Genomic DNA, 7,275 nt, shown 5'->3' on the forward strand with positions numbered 1-7,275 from the left:
TACTTTACTGATATTGTTATGTCCAAATTCTTCTGTGCTCGAACTCCTAGTGATCCTCCTGTTTTCAATCTTCCCAACACTGGGATTAGAGGGCCCACATCACCACACCCCACGCAGTCACCGGCTCAGTGCACCCAGGGGCAGAGGCAGTGCAGCATGTGGTGCCAGGGATCGAACCCTGCCCCTACTTTTGCCTAAGCTGGCACTTAGTCCACTGAGCTATCTCACCAGCCTTCTTGATGATTCTTGAATCAGTACAACTATGCTATAGTTCTCCACCATCTGCATTTCAACATTTTTTTCCTTCACAAATGACTTATTCCTCCTCTGTCTTCTAAATATCAACATTCTCCACAGTTTTTAATGCAGCGTTAATTTTGACTCTATATACTGAATGGCTCTGAAAAATATTAAGTTCTTCACTATGACACTATAATCACTCAAATTTCACTACCACCAATTCACCTTGCATTGTAACATTGTTTGTTCATTCCAAATAACTACTTGAAACCTATAATTGGCTGTTTCTAGAAACTTTATAATAAACATGTACAAAATGTGGATGTAAACTTCTTCTTTCTCATTGTCCTTCCTTAGTGAGTGGCATGATTTTGGTAGTTTGCCAAACTAAGACTCTTAGTCATTTTGTATTTCTCTCATTAATCCACCATATCCACATAAGCAGCACCAAATCCTAAATATTCTATATACTGAGTTCAAGAGAGCTCGATGGGCACAATGGATGTTTGAAGAAGTCATTGGGGAGAATGATAGGAAAAACTAATTAGATCAAGAGGGACTGATTCTTGGTTAAACTAAGATCTCAAACTATGGAATTACATTAAGGTAACTTGTATATATTTATGCTTTGCCACATAGTGTTTACCACACATTCAATTTTATCATTTCCTGCCTATTTTATATGTTGAAACTCTAACCCCCAATGTGACTATATTTGGAGATAGTCTTTGAAAAGTAGCTGAAGTTAAAGAAAGTCATAAAGATAGGACACTAGATCAACAGAATTATTTTCCTTATAAAAAGAGATATCAAAAGGCCGAGAGATAGCTCAGCAGACTAAGAGCCTGCTTAGGAAAGTGCAGGGACTGCAGATCAATCCCCAGAACCCCATGCTGTGCCAGCACAGCACCTAGGCATGATGAACTAGCCACTGAGACTGGGCATGGTTGCACATGCCTACAATCTCCATGCTGAGGAGGTTGAAAACAGGGGGATCACTATGAGTCCAAGCTCCATAGTGAGACCCTGTACCAAATACATTTTTTTAAAAAAAGGACTGGACAAACAGCTCAGCAGATTAAAGCATCTATAAATAGGCACAAGAGCCAGGGGTTCAATCCTCAGGCCTGCCATGCCGGCCCCGCCCCTGTGACATGCTGAGACGGCAAATGAGACTGGGTGTGGTGGTGCACACCTGCAATCCCAGCTTTTGGGAGGCTGTAAACAGGCAGATTACTATGAGTCTGATCTAGTAATGAGACCCTGAACACCCTGTAGACCCTTCCCTAAAATACAAAAAAAAAAAAAAAAAATCTAATACGAGAATACCGTGACTTTCTGTAAGTCAAGAAGAGAGTCTCCATCAGAAACTCTCCTGTGCCAGAACTTGATTGGAGACCCCTGGCCACCAGCTACAAAGCCACAAATTTCTGCTATTTAAGTCACACGGGATACAGTATTTTAATACAGGAGCCCTAACTCACTGACACAATATTCAACAATACTGCAATAGTGATAGGAGCATAAAAGCCAGATGTTGAGATGTACCCAGGACAGAAATGAAAGAGCTACTATAAAAGAACAACTCCTATACCACCATATAAAGAGATCAGTGTCTGTAACTCTTAATTTCTTTAGACTGTGATTGCAGGCATAATTATAAAAATTCTGAGATCTTAAAGATAATTTATACTTCCTGTATCTTACAAATTTTCTCATCTAGTGCATTACTCTTACCAGGCAAAAAGGAAAGGCAGAATTCCAATTCCTAACTTAGAGCAGGCTATTTACTTCACCATGTGCTTGTATAAGCCTTGCTTTTCTTCTCTTTTATATATTTATTGTAAGAATAATCAGCCCCTAGTCCATGCTACTGTTCTAGCAATGTTTGGAAATTCTCAGTCTAAATATATTTTACACTAGGTTTTGCATTTCTTATGTATGATCTGGAGTTAAATGAGTCAAACCTATGAAGGATAATTTCATGAAAGAAAAATAAAAAGATTCAAACACTAAAAATTTTTATTTTTGTTTGAAAATTATTTTGTAACAGATTTTACAAAGGACAATTTGTAGTTAAAATAAAAAATGATTAGTAGCTTATGTTGTTATTTGAAAAAAAAATACCCACAGTTGAAGTTTTATATTAAGTAGTTGTAAATATTTTAATGTTTAAAAACTATCATACAGGGGCTGGGGAGATGGCTCAGTAGGATAAGCGCTTGACTGACAAACGCAAGGATCTGAGTTCAATCCCCGGTTCCGCAAAACAAAACAAAACAAAACAAAAAAACCTGGTCTAAAAACTATCATACTTCTCGAAACTTACTGGATGACTCTTTATGGAAAAAATATGACATATTTGTAGATTATAATTCTTTTTAGAGAATATATGCAAAAGAAAATATGCTTATTATTCAACAAAATTAATTTTGCCAAATGATATGAAATGGTTCTAAGTTATATGGAGTGTCAGTATGGTTTAATCTTCTAAAATGTTTCCCATTACTATATAGCCATCCCTTACAATAAATAAAAAAGTAAAATAAATTGTGAGGACTACCAAAATGAATTTCTGACTTTTTCATATTTAGTCAGTTCCCAGGTGCCTGAGAAGTGGCAATACACACCTAATCTATGTACTGAAAGATTACTATGATGAATGTTAAACTATTACTTTTTAGCTCCAGGATCTGTCTATGGTCTCCTTGTGCTGCAGAGACTGCAACCACATATTTCCTTTTTCAGTCAGCTGCTGCTTGGCTCAGCCAATAGAAAGTATTAGAAACAGACTGAAAAACTGAAACAAGGATATCGATGTTTTAATTTTCCTAATATCACCCATGCCTCTATTTTTTCCCTAGTCAACAGTAGTTGGTTTGAATAGAAACAGGTGGTTTCAACTTGTATTTTTTTATGTGCTCCTTGGTTTTCTTTTTTATTTGAAAGAGAATAAAAATTTTTAAAAACTTTAGAAATAATAAAAAATTTCAACAACAAAATACTCCAAGAATATAGAAAGTCAACAGTGGTTGTTACAGTGTATATTGCTGTCTTCAAAGTGGTTCTTCAGAGGAAAATAAACTGCTCAAAGGGAAAGAACAACTGGGATGAGGGAAAAGAGAAAAGAAGAAGCAATGGACAAGGGACATTTTCTAAAATAGACCACATACTATTCCATAGGTCATGCTTAAGTATATGCAAGAAAAGACAAATTATGTAATGTATATTATCTGACCACAGTGCAATGAAACTGGAAATAAATGACAAAAGAAATCAGAAAAATCCCATAAATACAAAGGAAATGAAACAATACCCTCCTCAGGAACCAAAGGTCTACAGATGAAATTAAACAAGAAATTCAACAATATATACAGTGCAATGAATATTTAAGCACAACTTATCAGAATTTATGGGATGTGATGAAAGCAGCTCTCAGAGGGAAATTTATAGCTGTGAACTCACACATTAGGAAAACAGAACGGGAACAAATACCCTAATGCTCCACTTCTAACATCTAGAAAAGGAAGAGAAAACCAAATCTAGAGCCTAAAGATGGAAAGAAATCATAAAGATTAGAATAGAAATTAATTCAATTGAGATGAAGAAAACAGTTCAAAGAAACAACAAATTAAAAAACTGGTTCTTTGAAAGACTAAATAAAATCGATAAGCCCCTAGCTAACCCCATCAAAAAGAAGAAAGAAAAAAAATGCAAATTCAAGCAATAAGGAATGAAAAGGGTGAAATTACCACAGACCCAGTGGAAATTCAGAAGACCATCCATAGCTATTTTGAGAATCTTTACTCTCACAGAATCAGAGACACAGAAGAAATGGACAGATTCCTAGAAAGATAAAAATTACCAAAACTGAATCAAGATGTAAGAACTCTCAATAACAGCCAATGAAATAAAAAACCTACAGACAAAGAAAAGTTCTGGGCCTGATGAACTGAACTCTACAAGAAATTTACAGAAGATATAAACCAAATAATCCTCAAACTCTTCAAAGAAATTGAAAAGGAAAAATCTTCCCAAAATGATTCCTGAAGGAAAGTACTCTACTGATACCAAAACCAGGGAAAGACATAACTAAAAAAAGAGAACTACAGGCCAATCTCCCTCATGAACACAGATGCAAAAATCCCCAGTAAAATACTAGCAAATAGAATACAGCAAATCATCAAAAAGATTACATAGCATGACCAGGTAGGATTCATGCCCAGGATGAAAGGGTGGTTCAACATATGCAAATCTATAAATGCAATAAACTATAACAATAGAGCCAAATTCAAAGACCACATGATCATCTCATTTGATACAGAAAAGGCTTTTGACAAAGTCCAACACTCATTCATGTTCAAAGTCCTACAGAAAATTGGAATGGATGGCTTCCAACTCAATCTGATAAAAGCCATATATGACAACCCAACTGTTAACATAATTCTAAATGGGGAAAAACAAATCTTTTACTCTCAGATCTGGTACAAGACAAGGATGACTTCTATCACCACTCCTATTCAATACAGTTCTGGAATCATTAGCTAGAGCCATTAGACAAGAGAAAGAAATAAAAGGAATAAGAATAGGTAAAGAAGTTGAACTATCATTATTTGCAGATGACGTGATACTCTATTTGGAAGATGCAAAAAAAAAAAAACCCAAGAAGCTACTAGAATTAATACATAAATTCAGTAGCATAGCAGGATACAAAGTCAACACCCAAAAGTCAATAGCATTCCTCTACAAAGATAACAAACACACTGAGAGAGAAATTACAGGAAAAAAAATACCTTTCACAATAGCATCACAGAAAATGAAATACTTAGGAATTTCTTACTAAAGAAGTCAAAGATCTATTCAATGAAAATTACACTATTCTGAAAAAAAGATCATAGAGAATTTCAGAAAATGGAAAGATATTCCATGCTCCTGGATAGAAAGAACCAATCCTGTGAAGATGGCCATACTCCCAAAATTGTTACACAGATTTAATACAATCCCTATCAAAATACTACCAACATATCTCACAGATCTAGAAAAATCTTTCCTAAAATTTATTTGGAACCAGAAAAACCTAGAATAGCAAAGGCAATCCTGGGCAACAAAAACAAGGCAGGAGGCATTACAATTCTTGACTTTAAATTATACTACAAAGCTATTGTGACAAAAATCAGCATGATATTGGCAAAAAAAAATAGACCTAAGGATCAATGCAATACAGTAGAATATGCAGAAACAAGGAGAAACACACTCAGCTACCTTATCTTTGACAAAGGGGCCAAACATGCTTATGTGAAGAAAAACAGCCTCTTTAACAAATGGTGCTAGAAAAACTGACTGTCCACATACTGAAAACTAAAACTTGACCCAGGTCTAGTTTGCACTAAACTAAAGTCAAAATGGATTAAAGATCAAAACATTAAAACAGAAACACTAAATCTCCTGGAAGAGAAAGTAGGAAGAACTCTTGAAGACATAGGGGTAGGCAAACAGTTCATGAGCAAAAATCAAATCACATAGGAAATACTTGAAAGAATTAGCAACTTGGATCTCCTCTTATTGACAAGTTTTTGCACATCAAAAGAAATTACCAACAGAGTGATAAAACTCATGAATTTGGAAAAAAATCTTAACTAATAAGCACTCAGACAAAGGTCTTCTATTTAGAATTTATAAAGAACTAAAAAACATTAGGGCCCCCAAATAAAAGACCCATTCCAGAAATGGGTATCCTAGATGAACACACACTTCTCAGAGGAAGAATTATAAGAAGCTAATAAATACATGAAATAATGCTCCACATCACTAGCCATCCATGAAATGCAAATTAAAACAACACTGAGATATCATCTCACCCCAGAAAGAATGGCTATCATAAAGAAACCATTCAACAATAAATGTTGGAGAGGGGTCCAGCCAAATAGCTTAGTGATTAAAAGGCCTACGAGTAGGCACTGGGGCCAGGGGTTTGATCCCCTGGCCTGCCGTGCCAGCCTCACCCCCAGCACATGCTAAGAAGGCAATTGAGACTGGGTATGATGGCACTCATCTGTAATCCCGGCACTTGGGAGGCTGTAAACAGGAGAATCTCTATGAATCTCTTCTAGTAGTGAGACCCTGAACACCCTGTAGACCCTTTCCTAAAAAAAAGAAAATAAAATGCTGGAGAAGTTGTGGGAAAAAAGGAACCCTTCTCCACTGCTGGTGAGAATGCAGACTGGTGCAACCATTATGGAAATCAGTGTGGAGTCTCCTCAAAAAATTAGCACTGGAAATCAAATTCTATCCCGCTATCCCTCTTCTGGGAATTTTGCCAAAAGAACTGAAAACATCATATCATAGTGATATATGTGTGCCTATGTTTATAGCAGCACAATTTGTGATAGCCAAATCTTGGAAACAACCAAAATGCCCATCACCTGAGAAATGCATGAAAAAGATGTGGTGTTTTTATACAATGGAGTATTACTCAGCTAAAAGAAAAATAAACTCAAAGCCTTCATATATAAGTGGATGCAACTTGAAGATATAAGTGAAATAAACCAGATCTACATGTGTAAATATCATATTGTCTCCCTAGTGGAAGAACTCAAAAAAAGAAACAAAAATTGAAAGGTATAATACAGTTAAATGGAAAGCAAGAACTTAAGAATCGTTAACAAAGGATTCTAAACAACAAAGACAGAGAAAGTAGAAAAGTTAGAAAATATGGCTAGGGCAAAATCATACATTTATATAAACAAGATGTTTAAGGCAATGGTCCTAAACATCTCCATCAGTTTTTTGAGAATAGCAGTTAATGGGTAGAATTGTCACCCTGACCCACTCTATATGCTGATATCTGTAAACAAAGCAACTACACTGAGGATAACAATGTGTAACACTAAAACCATGGTTGAAATACCTATCATTTTGGTCTTCTAAATTCATACTGCTTCTAACATCATTATCATTTATTGCTATACTCTCTTTAAAGTAAATGTTTGGAAAAAATAAATAAATAAAGTAAATGTTTGTTTTTTTTAAAAAAAA

Source organism: Octodon degus, unplaced genomic scaffold (genome assembly GCF_000260255.1).
Source record: "Octodon degus isolate 3935 unplaced genomic scaffold, OctDeg1.0 scaffold00146, whole genome shotgun sequence".
In the NCBI taxonomy this organism is placed as follows: Eukaryota; Metazoa; Chordata; class Mammalia; order Rodentia; family Octodontidae; genus Octodon; species Octodon degus.